The sequence below is a fragment of the Rhodnius prolixus genome, unplaced genomic scaffold (assembly GCF_049639745.1).
Source record: "Rhodnius prolixus isolate KJV_2025 unplaced genomic scaffold, Rpr scaffold_5, whole genome shotgun sequence".
In the NCBI taxonomy this organism is placed as follows: Eukaryota; Metazoa; Arthropoda; class Insecta; order Hemiptera; family Reduviidae; genus Rhodnius; species Rhodnius prolixus.
Window position 1 is genome coordinate 27,696,840 of NW_027411624.1, and position 20,831 is coordinate 27,717,670.

Consider the following 20,831-nt stretch of genomic DNA (forward strand, 5'->3'; position numbering starts at 1 on the left):
AACGAGGTTCCCTTGAGTCTGAAAAAAAGAAGTATGTTAAAAGTGGTTAGTGATTGTGTCTTCTCACTCTGTGTGAGAATTTTTGAATGTGTGCACTTATTTTATCCACTGTAAATCCAAAAAATGTTGGAGAATGTTGGAGCTCTAGGGAAGAGATGAAGTTAAACTACTCATTTCAATGGATCACCAAAATTTTGGTTTTGAAGAAGATCAGTAGGAATAAGAAGGTGTTACTTTGACTTTTCTCTAGTTCTGTGATTAGGTCTAAAGAAAATTACAGCCTTTTACTATGTTTAAAGAATTTTTCAATTTATATTTTCATGCAAATTGAGTAAAACTGAAAAGCACAGAAAATTTCCTCTTCTTTTGCCAACTCGAAATTTTAACCACATTTTAAATCCATGGATCAAGTAAAGTGACATTTCCAGTGGTTAGGCTTTGACCAATAATTTACAACTCCAGGACTCTAGTGGTACATGCATCAAATATAAAATTTTGTACGAGAACTTCTCATTTTGTTTTAGATAGTCACAAGGACAGTTTTTCCTGAACAGTGGATCTCAAATTGCTCATTTCCGTTGAGAGCTCAATGTCGACTGATCATTGCTCTTAGAAGAAGACAAAGAAAAAACAATCTTCATGCATTATCGATTTGAAAGAGTTTTATTGTTTGCTAGAAAAGTTGCAAAAACTTTTTCTCCTGAAAAGAAAAGTTTATTCCAAGAGAAAGCTTATATATATGAAAGAAGAAAGCTTAAAAGTAAACCAAATGAGGTAAATATTTACTTCCCAGAATAGGAAGGAGGCAATGGATCAATACATGACAGACTATGACTATGATATAGACTGTGTGGGTACCCTATCATGGCCTTCATTCAGTGTTCATATATAAAAACCCATTATGTACAGATGGTAGCTGTTGGAAACCTGAACCCATCATTAAGAAAATGCTTCTAACTATTCAGCTGTCAAAAATATTCTCCATTAAAACCCATACAGTTGATAGTCTATTATTTACTATTTATTTTTATTATTTGGATCGTACAATCGTGAAAAACTTCTACAATGGATGGTAGATGAGATATAGTCTAGGTATTATCGTTAAAACGTAAACGACTTTTAAATTGGAAGATCCCATTGCATTGATGGAGATCATAGTTGCTCCCTGGTGAAAGGTGGGATTGTAAATTGATTTTATAAATTATTGAACCTAGAAAATAGTTTAGTTTTAATTCTTTGAGTGATTAAGGAAAGACGCAGGCTATATTTAAAGTATTCGTTTAATTTCATTTTTAATTTAACCTCTGTCTTGCACAAATAATAGAATAATTCAATAATTAACTAATACTTTATAATTTACACTTAAATTAATTAGGAACTTCCTCGTAATTGAAAATTACAAAAAACAGCTGCTGCACGAAAAAGTGTCTCGCTAGTTCAGAATTAAAAGCCGAATTTTCTGACTGGACATAAACATTAGCATTAAATAAAGTTTTCTAATTAAAAATGAAGTGTGATTAAAGCAAACCTCATCTTCGATTCAGCTTCAGTAGTGAAATGCTAAATATATATGTATTTTTGTGTCAAATCTACATTTCCCTGCTGAAATCTAGGTAGTTATAAAAGACTAAAACAGCAATATTCTATTTTTTTTGAAATATATTTTGGGCAAACTCAGTCCCTAAAGTTAAAAGGGCACCTTGCGCCTCCATACTTTTTATTCTATTACCTCTACACTATTATTTATTTGTAGCTTTATAAGTTTGTAAGTCAGTTGAGTCCAAGCTGAAACAAATTTGTCATATAGGATGGTAATAATTTACATTGGTAAGAGAAATAGTCTGGGTGCTTCACAACTTTCTTTTTATTCTTAGGGCTTAGGTTAAGAGTCGAAAGAGGCGACATTTTCTCCTCGTACTCCTCTTCTTCTCTTAAAAATTTATATACCTATATAATATATATTCAGTAGTATTTCTGGGCTGGCTGGTGAGAATCATCATAAAATATCCCCGTAGAGTGAATACGAGACCTCATTTTTCATGCTGAAAATCCTAAAGTAGGTAGTTTTCTCTTGATAATGGCTCCTGAATGTATATATATATATACATCTGAAAGTAGATTATAATATAAATATCAAAAAGCGGAAATTAATGTTTTGGTCGGAATGATGCCTTCCAGTATATCCTGGAAAATTTAATCCAAGCCCAAGGGATACAAAATATGGAAGAGAAAAGTTTCTAGGCCTTATTATAACATATCTAGGATTTATTTACTATTTTCCCTAATCTTGCACTTTCACCTAATCATTTAAAGATAGTTTCCTGGATCAAAAATGAGAAATGAGCAGTTCAAAACTATCCGTTCTAAAGAGCTCACTGGGATGGTTAAATGAAACAATTATTTGAAAGAATTTCAGAAATAATTGAAACCTTTTTCAGTTTTTTTAAAATATTTTTCACCAAATGATACAGATCTTACAATTGAAAATCGTGCTGATTTGACTTTGTTTTCTGTTTCTGTTCGAGCTAGAAAGAAGATGAGGATGGAAACGCTCTGGGTTTAGAGGAATGACAACACCATCCACAACAAGTTGTGGTGATCACTTCACGATGCAGTGTAAACACAAAATTAAATAAATTTAACTTTTCCTTATTTAAATAAATAAAATAAAAATGAAGTCCCCAAAATCCATTTCATTAATCTCCCCATCCACCTTGATTAATAAAACTTTCTCCAAATAATTTATTTTATAAAGCCATGTTAATTGCAAGCTCGACTGACTGTTAAGACTTAAATCAACCGAAATCGTATAAAACCTAAATCTGTACAAAACACTTATGAGACTTAAGTGGCAGTGTTGAAATCCACGATACAACCCTGCGTCAGAGAATCCATTCTTTTCAGTCTAATGTCCTTCTTCGTGCTGTCAATTATCTTCTCGACCCATCTATGCTTATTTCCTCTTTCTTTCTTCTTTTGCAACAGAAAGAGCGGATTCACTGTTCCGTTACCTTTTGGTTTTCAACCTCAAGGAAAAATTCTCTTCGAAACTTTATCTCTTACATCCCATGTCTAGGAAGGTTTCAGAGAAGTTATCTTTTCTGTTTAAAGGGAGTTTAAAGATAGGTCTTCTCAGTTAAATCCAGAGAACACTTTTAATATCGATATTTTTCAAGAAAACTTCCCATAATGTTTATTGTATAAGTGAGGGAAGAGCGTTTTCATCAGTCCAAGTAATGCCCAGGAAAGCAGCGAGTTAGTGAATCAAGATTATGTGATAAGAAAATCAGGGATTTTGACTTAAATTCCAAGTCGGATCTCCTGGTGATAGATGTCGGGAATGTCATGTTTAAGATTGGAGAGCTGCACTGCACCCTCTTACATGCGCCCAATTATTCGATGAGAGCCCTCGGTTAAAAGAAGTGTTTTGAACTTTGTCCTGGAAGTATGAATAAATGACGTACTTGCAAAGTGAAAACTAAAGTTTTTGAAAAAAACAATTCTATCTTTCCTTTGACACTAGCCATTCGAGCGTTAATATAAATAAAATAGTTTTAAAACAATATTCTATTTCACCTTTTTAGCTATATCTCACTATTTTCACCCAGACAAAGATTATTAAACACTCTTATTTATATCGTTGAAGTTGTGCCATCACCAAAAAAATAGCGGCAAGCAGATTTTCCAACCGAAATGTTTTTCCGGACCAGTTGTTCTTCTAATCAATCAGTCAATATTCGCTGAAGATAAACTAGAAAAGTTTTTCTGTCGACTAAAATTTGAATAACAAGTTGACAAGACGGTGTCTAAAGTGTGCGTAGTAATTTTACCAAGATAATGTGAACTATATAAATATTTATAAAGCGCTGAAGTGCTCCGTTCATCCAGCTTCTGTTTTCTTTCAATTTTCACGATAGAAATATATAAACGTTGAAATTGTTTTTACGAGCAATTTGTCGACAGAGTAAGATAAATCTTTTGCTGAAAAATTGAAATACCTATCTGGCTGTCTTGAACAATCCAATTGATTGATTTTTCTACCAAACTTTTATCTATTTAAAGAATAATACTTTTCTGAATCCTGCTAAAAACTAATTTTATTTGTAAACTGTTGCAAATATGCGTTATTTCTAGTTTGCACTTCAAAATGGTTTTCTCTTTAACTTATGGCACATTAGTGGACAGGAAACAAGGTAATCAAAATCCATGGAGACAAGCTGTATCTAATATTATTCTTTCTTTTCTTTTCTGATTAAGTTATAATATCTCTAATAATATAATATCTCTCTTGGCTGCCTAACAATAACAAGCACCTTTGCCATTTATCTAAGGCTGCTTCATTGTACCTGTATCACCTTAGAACATCGTAGGAGATGTTTCGCATCCAACACAGTACCTCAAGAGGACACAGAGAACCACCTTTCACCCAATTCTTACCCAAAGTAGCTTTCGGAAATTGCGGCTCACGGTATAGCCCTTCTAAAAGCAGGTTTGAAGCATTTTGGTTCTGTCCCTCGCTTTCTGTTGACCATTTACCGTTCCGTCGTTTTTATATTAAGTCGGCTATAACAAGAGGATAAGTTGAGAGTGATGGCGTTTCTAAATTTTCAAGCTCAGTGCTTGTGCCGACAATAACCTCAACGTTGATTCCTTAGGAAGATATAACGATGGCTATTTATCTTTTGTATTAAAGTGGTTGTGTGCTGATAGATTAGCCCAATTATGATTGGCGTTTTGAGATTCAGATTGACGCGAATAGTTACAAGTATCTACAGAAAGGGGTCTTTAGGTTAAAGTGACCACATTTTCATTGAGACAAAGCGGGACAAATGGGATGAAATGAGAAATAAAATTTAGTGATATATATTTTATAGTATACATTCATATACTTGTACAAAAATGTATTTATTATTAATTATTGGTAACTATAAAAATATTTGTAAAAAATAATAATTTGATCATGATTTTTAATCAAATTAAATTTTTTATTTTAAAAAAATTATGATTTTCTTTCACGGTCATATTTTTGATCCGAGTGAATACTTTGCAATAGATTCGCATCATTTATTAAAATGTGAAATATTTCACATGAATTGGTCAAATTATATTTTACACTTAATATAGATTTTAAAGTTTTAATGTTCATATTTTATTGATACTAAAAAAAACACGTTCTGTTGCTGCATTTGTTCCTGGAAGGGAGAGCGCGAATTCTACAATTTTCAAAATATTTTGATAAGGAATATTATTCTGTTTAAAATGAAGCAATAACTCCGTCCATTTTTTGTCTGTCCCCACATTTGCAGACAACCAACATTTAATTTTTTCATCTGTAACATATCTTTTTACCAATGACACCTCATCAAAAAGATCATTTTCGGAGAATGGTTACTAATATATTCAAAAGATTTTTCCACATATTCCCATAAAATCTCCTTTTTTAATGTCACCCAATTAGACGATCCCAATGTACGAGACCTAACGACAATGATCGAACACCACCGAGTAAATCTAACTGGGTACATAGCCTAATTTAGTTTACTCTGCATGCATTTTATGTGTTTTTTAATGTGTTTTTTATTTCTTTATATTCACCATAATACTTAATAAGTAATAGGTAATATATTTTAACAGTACATTTAAAATAAGAAATGCAGATATTTGCTAAAAAGCGGGACAGTCCACCAAAAAGCGGAACTGTCCCGCCAAAATCGGGACGTGTGGTCACTTTACTTTAGGTACATAAGTAAATTGGATGCAACGTGGTGTGTACATTGAACTGTTTGTTAATTATCAATGTAAATAAAATTGAACACAGGTACGAAATCCGTAGCTAAATTTTCCCCACAATTAAGATAGCTGGAAATAGTATATTATTGAATTTAAGACGAAGGATGCTTTTCTAAATAAAATAAAAAGCCTCTAAGAATCAGCTTAACATTAACAATTTTAACAGACAGAATATTAAAATGCGACCTTTTTAAAGTGAGTCAAAACTTATTGCTTTCTTTGTGTTTATTTGTCCAATTAGATTTAGAGGAGTTAATTTCCAATTAAATTTCACTGAGAATAGTCCTACAAAGATCAAAGAAAAGATGCTTAAAGGGTCGAAGCGTTGAGTAAGAAACACTAATTTAGATATTTTGCTAGCTCAACCGTTACTGAATATCTATCAAGATAAATCCCATTTTATTATTTCCATTATCACATGCTGGTTTGCTGCTTAAAAAAAAAAGGTGATGTATCTAAGTTTTCAGCTTGTTTCATTTCTTCGAAACATATTCAAAATAATGTACATTGTAAAGCTAACCCTAATGCATTATTCATTTAGCTTGAGTGAAAAAGTAGTAACTTGAATGAATTTTCCAACATTCCTACGAAATAAGAAAATATATTTTTCCTTTACTTATATTTATTTATGAATGTGTATTTATTTGAAAATTTATTTGATCTTGTTTTATTTTATTTACTGAATGTGATCACCCAATGTTTTATTAATTTGTTTTTAATCCATTAATTTAATAAAATGTACATTTATATGTGATAGTTCTTTATTTATTTTTAATTTTTCTATTTCAGGTTTTATAAATTTTTTTATCAATTTTGAGAGAAACGGGAGGCTTTATATTGCATTTCATAATTTTACTATTTGAAAAGAGGATTCAAAGGAGCTCAATTAATTGTTGCAACCATTTGCAACCTTAGAGGATTTAGAGAGTTGCGTTCTTGTACATACACATCATGCAACTATTAACAACCTTCACTAGTATACTGGTGCAAAACGAGACTGAAATGTAACAGATGAACCGATTTTGAATTTAATAATTATAATAAAAAAAAATATATATATTTTCTAAATAACCAATCTTTCAGCAACTTTATTTGATCTTTTTATTCTCTAATTCGGCGACTCATTGAGAGGACTGTAACAAGAGTGTTTGGAACGTACTAAGTTAGGATGGAATGATTTGGTGGGTAATTCAGAAAGCAGTTAGCAACGTAAAAGGCTGGCAGAAGTTGGCCAGTATACCGAGATAGATTTCAGCGCCATAAAGGTAAAGAAAACTATTTACAGATGCCCTACTTAAAATTAATTAATTTTGTACCTTTTCTTACTATAAAATTTAAGTATCGAAATGACCGTTCAATGATCATTAGAGTGTATTTAATCTGCTGATAATATTTTGTAGCGGCTACCTCAACTAACATCCAACAAGCTGTCGGTTTAGAGTGGTGACAGCAAGACGATGCTGCCAGGTCAGAAGTACTAGGCTTCTACCTTAATGGAAGGACATGCTGGGTCGAAACAGGTTCTACTAGTGGAAATATTATTAGCTTGTGAAAGGTCAATAAACGAAAACTGGATTAGATTGGACTGACCTAACCTATCCCTCTCCTCAGAGAGGCGTGTTCGCTAAATATTTAACGAATATTTGTTGTGGTCCGAACCATGGTACAAATATCCGCGAAGAAATCATGATAGATCAGTTAAACTCAACAATATTCTTAAGTGTCACAAGTTACGATCAACATAAAGAATATAGTCTTCAGTAGAACAGTGCAATAATCGAATAGTTAGTACCAAGTCATGCCCAAGTTATCAGTAATATCTCAGTAATATTATTAATAAAAACATTTGTGGTTCAAAATATTGTTTTATCAATTAATATTTTAAACTTTTATATTTCCTTTTTTTAAAAGAAGCAATTTGATAAGAAAATAAAATGGATGAAAATGAGATAAACTGCAGGAGCTTGAATTTTGTGAGGAGGGACACCTTAAGATCAATTCAAGTACATTCACTTTAAAATTGCGAAGGACAAAATATTGGAAAAATAACTAGACGGAAAAATAATCGAGATATGATTTAAAACAATTGACGATGAATGACGTAGATTACTGATGAATGGAAAAAAATAATGTACCAGAAAACAGAAATGTTCTGAACGAAGGCAACAAATTTTATGACGTCATAAAGTGTAGATTGAATATACTTATCTCTTAGTAGTGGCTCTAGTGGTCACTTCTATTCAGTTATCTTATTTTTCTGTCGAAGAAACTCTGAGAGAAAACTGTGAAAAACATTTAAGAAAAAAACCCATTCAGTGAGAGATAGAGGAGTCCGAATCCTCTTCATACTGTAGAGAAAAGTAACATTATGTTTACAACTGTTTTGCAAGGAGCAAGACGGAAAAGTAATTTTCCGTAATCTTGTTTTCCTGAGAACACATACACACTAACCTATTAACCGCAATAACCTTCACATCTTACCAGATACAAATGTTAAAAGATATTATTGGTCAAAGAATAAAAGTCTGACCAAAAGATTTATCCCCAGAGGAAATCTCAGATTGAGAGAAACGAAGAAAATTTCCCCCGAGGGAAATTGACGGTAGTTTTCCTCCTTCAAAATCTTGTATTTCCACTAAAAACGATTTCCAACTTCAATCTTCATTAATTATTTGTAAAGACTGATTTAAACATCAGGTATAGAATTCTTTGGGCTTGATGAAGGTAGGTATAACAAGTAAGGCAGGCTTCCAAAACAGTTGGCATAACTAAATGAGTGAGTAAAACGATGGACTCAAACGAAGAGTAGAAATACAAAGCAACAATTTTAATTTGGTTAAACCAGGTAAGAATTTTAAAAAAATGAATGCAAAAATACTACATATTTAAAAATTATATCAACAACTTTATGTAAATGTAATTAGAAGCGATGTGATTGCAAAATTTAAAAGAATCCTCTTGTTAACAAATGCCGCTTTGAAAATGAGACATTTAAAAAGTGGACATTCCACGGGTCCACAAACTATCCAGCTGGTGCTGGAAAATTAGAGCTAAAGTGGAACTGGCCATTCCTAGATTTGAAACATAAAACTTCTTAATGTGTTCAACGGATGGCTATTATTAAATACAATTTAAAGAACTTGTTAACGATAACGACTGGAACCAAGGTCTTAGTCCAAAGGTAAGGCACATTTCTTATAGAAGGATGAAGTAGTACTTTTGTGGATACAACGCTGTATTTCCTCCAATAAATATAAGACCAGAAAACACCTGTAATACAAGATAAAAAAAAAAAAAAATTAAACAAACACAAACAAAAAGTTCAAATGTTCCAAGTTAATTTGTAGTGGAAAAAAGGTGGAGAAAACCAACTTGATAATTAGTACAAAAGCTTTAAATGGAATTTACTACCTGTTAAAAAAAGTTTTTTATTTAACGAAGTAGAAAAAGGATCTCTAGTCAGTACACACAGTTCTCATAACAATTTTCTAATTTTCTTTTCCATTTTTTGCACAATTTTTTTTTAAATTAAGTTTTTCTTTTCTCAAAAACAAGTTTATAAAAGTGAAGCTCTTAATAAAATTTTCCAGGTTCTCTACAGTGTCTATTTTGAGTTTGTAAACAGAACCCTGTAATTTATCCATTTTATTTTATTTTAATAATAACTAAGGTATTAAAAATGAAATTAAGTACAAATTGAAGAAGGAATTTGATGTAAGGCCGGTCTTAACAGCATATTAACAAAAAGTAAACAAATAATTGCAATGCAGAGTACTGACTGCCCTAGTAGCAGCTCTTGTAACTAAGGTAATTTCCCAAACTGTTCAACGCAAAGATTATTATTTTGTATAATCATCAAGTAAATATTTTAGTAAAGACTAACTGCACTTGATTTGGCTCTTCAGTTTTATGTGCTCTTTTTTTAATACTGCTGCGACTTAGTCAGAATGTACTTCTTTCAAATAAAAAACTCTTCCTTAAGGTAATCCTCAACTTCCACTAAAGCTGGTGCACTTCTATTAAACTCTTACCATTATCAGGAAAATAGATTGAATCTTTTGAATTTTAAGATATTCGAGAGTCACTCTTTCCACCAATAAACTTTTCGATCTTCATTTCTCTTTTCAATGACAATACCATTACTTCCAGAATCTTTTCATATTCTTCTATTTTCTTAGCTTTAACTTCTTTTTTTTTTTTCAATTCATTCTGCTTTTGCTTCTGCACATGGTTCAATTTCCTCTTTTGCCTGGTCACCCTTTCTTACTACGTCCATCCCTTGCCTTGTTCAACTTCTTTCTCATTTTCTTTTTTAACAACTTTTCATCATTCATAAGTTCTTCCATTAGTTCTGTGTGCTTAGTGTCAACTTTTTCTTTTCCAGTTTCTCATTATCTGATCTTGTTCTTTCTTGTTTTTTCCATAATTTCCTTTAGTTTTTGCTTCTTCGTTCTCTAAGTAGGGATATCATTATCTGTCTCAGTGTAATGAACATTTTACACCACTAATATAAGCCTCTCAATAGTAAATTTGAAATTTAAAAAATTAAATGGTGTTAGGATATTTTTCTTTTAATTTGGATATTTATTGTTATTGTTTAATTAATTTAAGAAATTAATCTGTTATTGGTGTCTTATGCTTTTTCCAGTGCAATGGCAGCCTCAGGACAGTGTTCTCTCTTTACAAAATATCAACTGGCATAATTTGACACCCAAAATCCAACACAAAATCCCACTACCTTATTATACAATAATTCTTTTATGTTCAGGAATTACAGTAACATGAGTCCATCACAGATAGCTAGAAAGGAACAATTCACAAGCTCTTTTCATTACTGTAATCTAACGTGTTTATTCTACAAGGTTTTGATTAGAGATTAAAGATTCACTATTAGAGACCCAATTTATAGATCACGCTTCTTTGTAACAAAATCCATGAGTTTCACGTTATTATTGTTACTACTTTTCTACTTGTACGTTTAATCGTCATATTTGAATACACTATAGAAAAAAAAACATCATTTTTGATTTGAGGCTGCAGTGCACTTTGTATGATTATTCGTAGATATATCTCAATTTATTGATGAGGTACCTTCCTTCCTTTTTAGTACAAAAAGTTTATTTAACTTACTAACCCGGAAGGCCATTTTACTGAATCCATTTTTCAGTGAAAAATAATTAAAAATATATTTATTAAAATAGATTATAAATTCAATGAATGTTGCACTTTTTATACTTTAAATAAAATTTTAATTAGAAAATTATTTTTCACTTTAGCGGATCCACTAAGATCATTATCATACTCTCCTACCATTTTCCAATTGACATACTCTCGCTGACCTCCTTCAGAAAGTAATCTTAAATGCTTTTAATTTTTTGAAATAAAAAAATAATAAATACACGTAAGTTTTAAATTTACAGATAGATGTAATGATCTCAAATGATATTATAAAAGACTTTAATTGAGTCATTAAAAAAAAGGTTTTATATTCTATTTGTTCGGTTGCAATAGTTGTAACTTAAAGCTGTCCACCTCTTAAAAATAAAATTCTTTTATTACACGTGGCAAACAGCTAGATGGGTTGGTAAAAGAAATTAAATATGGATGTAAAAACTTGGCCGACAAGATCTTCAAGGTCCTAAAGAATGGTTTGGCGGACAAAACTAACAATAAAAGTGTCTAACAGGATAGGGCAAGGCGAGGAGAAAAGTTTGGAGGCGGCAGGAACAACTGCTCATCAGGCTGTCCCGGCAATACTTTACTACAGAGTGTTTCTGAAGTGAATGTGCAGAAGATCGGGTTCTACCAACCCTCCTCTCACTCCCCAAAAAACCCAGCGCTAGTTGTGGTCGCAGACACCCAGACAAACCTAACGACCTGTTTCCTCTAGTACTTCTACTAAAGGTTTGCAATAACTATGAACCCAGTCTCCATTGTGCGGAACTCAAATCTGTTCAAGCCCGTTCCAATTCACCTACCCCATAGCTCTCCAACTACAATTCAGTTTTATACTAGACAAAAACCACTAACACACGCCTGCAAATATAGACAAATACTCACAAAAGCCCTCCAATAGTATATAAGGATGGTATTAAAATGTTTTATGGGTTCCACCCTGGAATTCATATAGCCCTTTTAATAGGACAGGGGATTCCACCTTGGCCGTACCTTCTATTTCATCACTTCCCTCAGAGTGGCTCCCTCCCTTGTTTCTCCATCTCTTTTTTCGCTGAAGTTTCCACTCATTTCCAAGCCAGGAATTTGCAGACCGTGCTCTGGAATGAAATACAACTCTCGCTTGTACATCCTAACTTAACAAGACATTACCACCTTAGAGGCTATCCCAATCTCTCTCACATTTTTCGCAACCACCTAGGGCCCTTGGTTCCGCTTCTAAATAATACCTCCAACAACTTAGAGTCATCTATAACTTATAGAACCTCACTACTTTAATTTAAGTTTAGATCTGGACAAAAATAAAATAAGATTGCATTATGTCCATCACTTTTATCAGAATCTAGCTATAATTAAGAATTTCATAAAAATGATATGCTGAATGTTTTCGCAATTATCTCTTGAGTAATAAATACTTAATTCAATGAACATCTAGAGTAATCAGCCCAAAGGCAATACAAGTTTTCCTTTCTTATAGCCAAACTCCCATGTTGAAAAAAAAGGCTATATCTTAAATCCGATTTATAGTTAATGGTTGAAGTTTATAGATTTTTCCCGAAAGATGTAACTCATGGATGTAGGCCCAATCTATCTGTACCAGTTTTTAATCGAATGCAGCTAATTGAAGGAAATTGAAAATCAATTTTTTTGTACAACTATGAAAGATGTCACTTCATGTGCTTCACTCGATTATCTAGTAAATTTACTGACAATCAATTTGACATACAAACATTATGATTATTTTTGTCACTGATGCCATTAAAATAATAAATAGAAGATTGAAACAAATAAGTTATTACCTCAATCGATTAAAGAAGTATGATTATTTTTATCACTGATGCCATTAAAATAATAAATAGAAGATTGAAACAAATAAGTTATTACCTCAATCGATTAAAGAAGTATGATTATTTTTATCACTGATGCCATTAAAATAATAAATAGAAGATTGAAACAAATAAGTTATTACCTCAATCGATTAAAGAAGTATGATTATTTTTATCACTGATGCCATTAAAATAATAAATAGAAGATTGAAACAAATAAGTTATTGCCTCAATCGATTAAAGAAGTATAGTTATTTTATTGATGTATTTATTTAGAATGTTTCTATTTAATCGTAATCAAGAAAGTCAAATTTGCTTTTACAAACAATGGGATTTAAATTTTGTTTTGTTTAGATAATTTTTTTTTTAATTTTCTGTAAACCATGAATATTAATTGTTTAGCATACAGATTGTATAATTATAAAGGGCAATACGCAAATGTATTTTCAGTACGAAACTATTTTGTAACCAACTGTGGCATTAGGTTCTATAAATAAAACATTAAATTGAATATTTATTAAAATTATTGCGAGCATTGCCATAAAAGAAAACTTAAAGATTTGACCATAGGTTCTGCATATAGGGTTGACCCAATTTGAAAAATGAGAAGTAAAAACCATTGGAAAAAAGTGGAAGTTGTTCGCTAATTTCACAGTAATGTTGCTGTTTTTGTATTTGATAGTTGATATTAAGGCCAATGCTGGATTGTACACGCAAGGTTGATATAATATGAAAAATAAGAATAACAAACCATCGGAAAAAGGGTGAATTGTCGTCTAATTTGACCAGATAGCTGCTGTTTCTGTATTTGATAGTTAATATTAAGGCCAATGCAGGATTATACATCTAGGGTCGATCTAATTTGAAAAATAAGAAGTAAAAACCATTGGAAAAAGCTTGAATTGCCGTCTAATTTGACCAGATAGCTGCTGTTTCTGTATTTGATAGTTTACATTAAGGCCAATGCTGGATTGAACATCTAGGGTTGATCTGATTTGTAAAGTAAGAAGTATAAACCATCGGAAAAAGAGCGAATTGTCTTCTAATTTGACCAGATAGCTGCTGTTTCTGTATTTGATAGTTTACATTAAGGCCAACGTTAGTTTGTGCGTGTATAATAAAATAATAAATAGAGGATTGAAACAAAGAAGCAAAAATGATTACCTCAATCGATTAAAAAAGTATAGTTGTTTTTATTGTTGCATTTTGAAGGTGATTTATTTGGTAAACACTAATTTTACTAATTTATTTAGTACGTTTCAATTTAATCGTGATCTAGAAAGAACACATTTCTTAATTTTTAATAGGGAGATTTTAGCATTCTCTGCAAACCATGAATATTAATTATTTGCCCTACAGATTGTTTAATTATAAAGTGCAATATGCAAATGTATTTTAATGTAACTATTTTGTAACCAAATGTAGCATTAAGTTCTATACATAAAAAAATAAATTTAATGTTTCTTAGAATTACTGCGAGCATTGCAATAAAAGGATACTGTAGGATTTGTGTCACATTTTTAAAAAATTATATTCTTACATTTCAAATACTATACAAGTAATTGGTTTATTATCCAGGTTCGCTGGATTAGTATTTTATTGTTGGAATTGATCATTTCTGGACGTACTTATGGTTTTTAGTTTAGGCAGTACATCTTTTATCCACGATCTTGATTTATTTACCATTATCATATGATTTATATGAAATGACTTGTTTATAATATTTGATCCTGAGGGTTTATCTAAAGTCTGTTTTGTTTACAGTTTTTGGAAATGCTGCGTGTAATTTTTACCATCCAGAAGAGATTTGCACGGAGATCACATTAAACTTAAGTAATGATAGGGATTAAATTGAATGAAATATAGATTTTCCTCTTATTTTGGGGCAATCTTAAACACAAAACCCAATATTTAACTGTAAATTGATTTCAGCAACAAAGCAAGAGCACAGAACAAAATAGTAAGATGGTTTTGCAATGAACAAGAGAATATCTACAAAAGAAGGCTGAGGTCGAGGAAGCGAGAAAGAGTCAACCCGATAAATAAAAAAGTAGCCATGGCCCCTCCTTTTATTTGAGCTAGGTCCAGCTGCTGGAATTCCTTTAACATTCCTGCTGTGCAAACGTTGTCAGAATGAGGGAAACATTTGGAAATAATAAGAGATTCACCCAACCCCGGATAGACCATCTATTACTATTTGAATGCTTGCTTTAACAGTAGACTTTCTTTCTGGTTGGTACTGAGATGGTCCTCACTCAAATTGGTAATAATTTCCCTCACTGAATTCAAAAGCAGAGAGTACTAAAGATTAATTTAGCACTTAACAGAATAACAATTTGCAACGCCAGAAAAGGGAAGTTCCAAAATCAAACTTAACATTTAATCCTACAATTCATTTTAGAGTACATTCCATTTTCCGGGAAAATGTTCAGAATAAAACTAAAAATACCTTTTGAAATTTAATGCGGAGTTCAAAGGAAATAGTGTACATGAAGGGCGTCGCCAGCTTTCTGAGTAAGTAAGCATTGTGCTGAGCTTAAACGGAAGATATGAGACTCAATAAAGAAGTAACTTTACCATTGAAAAGGAAATAATATAATGTCCTTTTCATTTTAATAATTGACGATTAAAATTTCCAATAAAATCTTTTCTTATGAATATTTTCAAAAATTAGGTAATTCAAATTTCTAATTATAAGAGCAAGTAAACTTTTTATAAGAAAATTGGGAAACTCCTAGAAGTTTTTTGGAGAACTTGGTTTTCGGAAAACCATTCTTAAAAAATAATAGTTTGTCGTTTCGAGATTCCACTTGCGATTGTAGAGAGTGTTGTAGGGATTCTCCTGAAAGGGGCCAGAACAGACTTAAAGGGTGCAGCCAATAGTTAAACCCTAAGTGAGTGAGTGAGTGACATTTAGTAGTCACATATTTTATTAAATTGCCATTTCCTAAAATTTTTGATCCGATTAGAATACGGTCTCTTGCAGAAGTAAGAGAAAAAGTATGAACTACAGAATTGTAGAATTTAGACAAGTTTAAATAAAGTAAAATAAAAAGGTAAAAAAAACAGTACGATCTTGATCTAGTTTAAACTAAATTACAGGAAGGATGCAGCGCCTAAAGGGAAAAAGTCTTCACTTAAAATTCTGTTCAGCTTTTCTTCTTTGGAAGTTAATTCTGTCAGAAAGTTACCAAGGAAACTGTAGACAGGAGAGTCGTTACGCCACAGGCGGTACCTGATATCGGCCAGGACTATCCTAACAACCAGAATCTGCTTCTTCTACCACCTCAATGGTTTTTTTTTTTTTTCACTTCTTCACCCATTCCTTCGGCTCACTTCGATAATTTTCTGCAAGGCAACCATTTTCTTGGGTAACCTATTTCCAATGTAAATGGAATGTATTTTCATCTATAGAAGATTTAGTTAAAACACTTCGCCAGAAAATTATATTTTCCACTTGATTGTCTACTGGAAGTGTAGACTCAGAATAAATAATTTCACCAAAATCCTGAGAAAGGTTAGGTGTTAATTTTAGATCATTTTATTTCAGGAAATAAAAACGTTTATGGCTGTGTAAGTTAAAAAACACTTTTTCATGCCAATTCATTAAATATAATTTCTTTTAAATCGTAGACTGGTAAGTTTTAGATTTTTAAATGTGTTATTTTGGTGATATGTTACAGAGAAAATGATGAACTAAAGTACAATATATTATAAATTAAATAGAAAAATGTTTCATTTAAAAATATATGTATATATATTTTATGGTAAAAAGTTAGTCTTTTTAAGGCAATAAGACAATGGCCAGGGGTAAATTATGTGGAACATAAATTGTAATAGTTTTATAAATAAAGATGAAATAATAAAATGGGAGATAATTTAAATGGGAAACTCAGTTTATTATTATCTTTTTCTTCAATTAAATTCAAGAATTATGAATTTTCTATATGTGGAGGAAAATTTTACAATTGTACACCAATTTACACCAGTTTTCAAAACATTAATAAACAGTATCAAACTTAATGCTTGCCTCCCTAAAATTGAGTATCAACTTATGAAATGTTTCGTCATCTTTATCTAGCTACAATTGCTGAGAACCTGGTGCATCTTCTCATTTGTATTACCATCTTTAAAATTTAAACCTAATGAATCTGTTACTTGAAATACGAGTATGTATTAAGTATATGTATGTATGTATAAATATGTATTATATGTATGTATTACGTATTATTATTACTTGAAATTATGTTACTTATAATATGTATTTATTATAAATAAATTATGAAATATGAAATAAGTATTATTTAAGTATGGCTCTGGGCCTCCAAATTCTTAATAGGATGTTTTAGATAAGTTAGATAATAATATAAATCTTGCGAACCATCTGCTAATAAGTATGCAGGTGGTACAGAAGTTACTGACAAACAATCTAAGGAGGATTTTGCACCAAAACATGCCATAAAGCAAGCTGCCATTAGAGCATGAAGGTGGACATCTGTGAAATAAAGGTTCTCATTACAGAAAATGTAACTAACAGTAACACTATTTGTCAAGAAATGTTTAACTAACAATATATTTCTTTTTATATATAACTTATGTAAGATTTCTGTCAAAACGTTGTCTCTAAGATGATAGTTGTTTCTATACAATTTTATTTATGAACAATTTCAATAATTTCTGTAATCGCTGCTAGTATATTTTATTGATCTAGTTCGAATTACAGTACACAGTAATTCATAAATAATTATTATATTTGATTTTATAATTATTTAAATTATTCACAGAACTCTCAACATTTTAAACCAAACTTTTTTTAATTGATACAGCTTAGCTATCAATAATATATTTAGTATTTTCTGCTAATTATTTTAATTATTAATTAAGGATGTGAAGCATGTGAAAGGTCAATGAGGAATTGTTTTCCTAATTTTCTACAAATACCTATGTAATCGTAATTAATCGAAAAGCTCTCTTCGACTGAAGATAATTAAAGCTTCATGCTAAGATCCTACATTTAGTTGAAAAGCTTTTACATTAATGAAATCTAATCAACGTCCCAAAGGTTTTGTAAAACTAAATTTTCCCTGTACAACTCAAATATTTGAACACTGACTTGTTATCTTGTGATTAAATTAGGAAACTTATTGTACACTTGTACACCATGGTATTAAATAACTAATGATTTATTAGTTATTAGCTATTCGCCGAACTATTCTTAGTTTTAATTCAAGAATTAACGTGTTAATTATCCCAACTATCCAATTAAAAAAAAACACAATAGGAGTAGCTTTTACATCAGTAATAAGGTTTGCTTACTTTTAATTATTTCTTTATTTTAATGAGGGCGAAACGTACACAATTCTTAAATCAAAGATTTGGACATAAGTTTAGAGTCGATTCTGTTGAGTTTCGAGAGTCTGCCTACATTCTACAATAACCCAGGAATTGTTGTAGCACTCTCAAGATGGAGCACCTCTCCATTCCTGTCTATTTGACTAGACTTAAGAGTTTGATAAGGGATTTCTGGGTAAAGCTTGAAGGAATGAGTTTCTAGGTTCACACAGACAGGAAAGTATCTAATGCATGTAGTTACGTTTCTACCAAGTTTTCCAAGTCTTCTCGAGAAATCACACCATAGATTATAGTCGAACACTATCTTCTTCTGCCCTGGAACTATCCAGAGAACTACACAGAGTATAAAGTAATTACTGATTAATGACTACAAATGATTAATGTATTAAATCTCTTAAATGGAAAGATAAATTGGTGTTCCACGTTAGATTGGTCCCACTTTCAGCGAGAGAACGTTCAGCCATTTTGATTCAATCATTTAATTGAATGTAGATATAATTAATTAAGTGTACAGATGATGAAATAATACAGATAGGAATCTTGTGCTGAACTTGTTGAAAATGAAGCACACAATCTAATAATAGCGATTATTAATAGTACTCTAATAGATCAAACGTGTACACTATATATAAACATTAACATTAAGTTATTATTACTTAATTTACTTAATAACGCCCGCAGCTTTTTTTCAGTGCACTGCCAGTCTCCATACTCTTCTATCATTACAGACAACACTGTTCATCACAGGACAGTGAGCTGTAAAAAGCTCCTAAGAAAAGAAAATTTGAGGGCCAGCAGTTGGATTCGAACCCGGGATCTTCGCAGGGTAATCCAGTAAGCACTAACCACTCAGCTAATTTCTTCCATTTAAATTTAAATGTTTATTATATTCCTACTAATTTATGAACTCACCATTAAGTTAGCACCTTATATTACAGATTATTTGATAACAATCAAATCGAATCACTTCCCTCACAAATAACAATTGAGAGTTTTGTAAATCACTTTCTGAGACATTTACTTTCACAATATTCTATTTTATTCAATGCTGGAAATGGAATACAGTAACGCAATCTTTGGTCCTCGCTCAGCTAAAGGAGCCCTATCTCGCTCGCCAATAAACATTCTCTATATGTGTTTGTTACTGGTAGATTACTAAATCCTGGCATTTTATAAAATTGTAACTTTTTTTACAGATTTCGGCTGTTTATGCAGTGTTGTATTTATTACTAAAATTATCAACAAATAAATATAAATTAAACATTATAATATTTTATTGCATACCGAATATTTTAAGAATGTTTTCATTTTATTTCTTAAAACATAAAGACAAAACAATATGTATATAATTTTATGTTTTTCAATTATTTATTTATCTGTAATGGAAGTTAATTTTTTGAGGAGTAATGATGGAGTATCAAAATGCATCAATATCCTTCAATATGTCAATAAGTTTCATTAAATAACTATTCTTTTTTGTGATTTTTGTTTTTTAAAAAGAAACCTAATCATTATATGTGTGTTATATAAACAAAGAAATAACCCCAAATTAATTTCAAACGAATAATATTAATAGAACTTGGTAATTAGCATTTAAGATAATTTGTTGAATTTTATAACTAGGCTTTAGATAAAAAGGCAAACTTGCATATTTTGTTGGTAGTAATAACATCAGAATTTATGGGCTGGTCCAGTTTGCTGTTACTATTTTTTTAATTGAACTATAAATCTCCTGAATTTCATTTTTTTGAGTGAACCCAAGGATCCCAAGAAAGAGTTAAAATAGGTACTATAAATTTACATAAAATATTTATGTCACTTTTAATAATTTTCAGTTTTAATTTTTTTTTTATACTTGTTTTGAAACTATGTTGTAAAGTTTTTGCAATGCAAAATAGTTTTGACAAGTTTGCATTGAGTTAGAAAACTTTTTGAATATAAAATATCTATATGAGATTTGCATTGGTTAACAACTCACATATACATATATATATATATTTATATATTAACAAAAGCCCCAATGTTATGTATTTTGATTAGACAAAAAATATTTGTAATTATCTGGATTTTGTTTGAACTTACACTTAGTAATGAATCAAATATTATAAATAGAGGAGGCAAAAAATTAAATTATTGCATGACTTCCAGAAAAGCAAATTTGTTTAATGGGGAAGATCTCCCAAACTACTGACAGACAATCTGCATGAAAAGAAAGATGATAGATACAGAATGAGAACCACACTACAGGTATCTTTCCGAATATGTTGTATAGCAAACTTTTTCAACAGAGTTTGTTCATGCTTGAAATTGAAAAAGTAGCTGGATTTGACTTTTGATTCTTTCTTCTGTGCAAGATTTGAACTAGAGGTAACTTTATCATAAAATTGTATCAGGGTTACTCGTGCCTGGAGGGTGGTTCTAACTTTATAAGGCTATGGCTTGTACCTTTAGAACCATCATTGTTTCAGGCGAACGGGAAACGAGATGGTGTTAGGAATTCCATTTATACAATAAGCTAACTCACTCTTATAAGCTCAGATTATATCTGAGAAGCGGCTTGCTAAGAGAAACTATTACAATCTGCGTGAACATTCGAAACTAACTTACTTTCCAGATTTGACAAGATCACCAAACAGAACATTGATCTGTCCAGAGGATCGGAAAGCTGTATTATTTCCAAAGTTGACG

At 31.0% G+C, this 20,831-nt stretch overlaps 1 protein-coding gene and 1 long non-coding RNA gene across 4 annotated transcripts in view; one reads left to right on the plus strand and one right to left on the minus strand.

Annotated features, from left to right (window-relative positions):
- The window catches only part of LOC141458708 (uncharacterized), a 200,116-nt gene that overhangs the window by 38,461 nt on the left and 140,824 nt on the right, over positions 1-20,831 (minus strand). The gene's annotated exons all lie outside the window — the stretch shown is intronic.
- LOC141458241 (uncharacterized) lies at positions 5,393-8,014 on the plus strand. 2 transcript variants are annotated; one of them, XR_012460831.1, is made up of 5 exons: positions 5,393-5,818; positions 6,032-6,236; positions 6,580-6,794; positions 6,874-7,055; positions 7,191-8,014. It is a non-coding gene; the product is annotated as an uncharacterized lncRNA (long non-coding RNA). The 2 variants fall into 2 exon arrangements; XR_012460832.1 differs by having other exon boundaries at positions 5,393-5,617.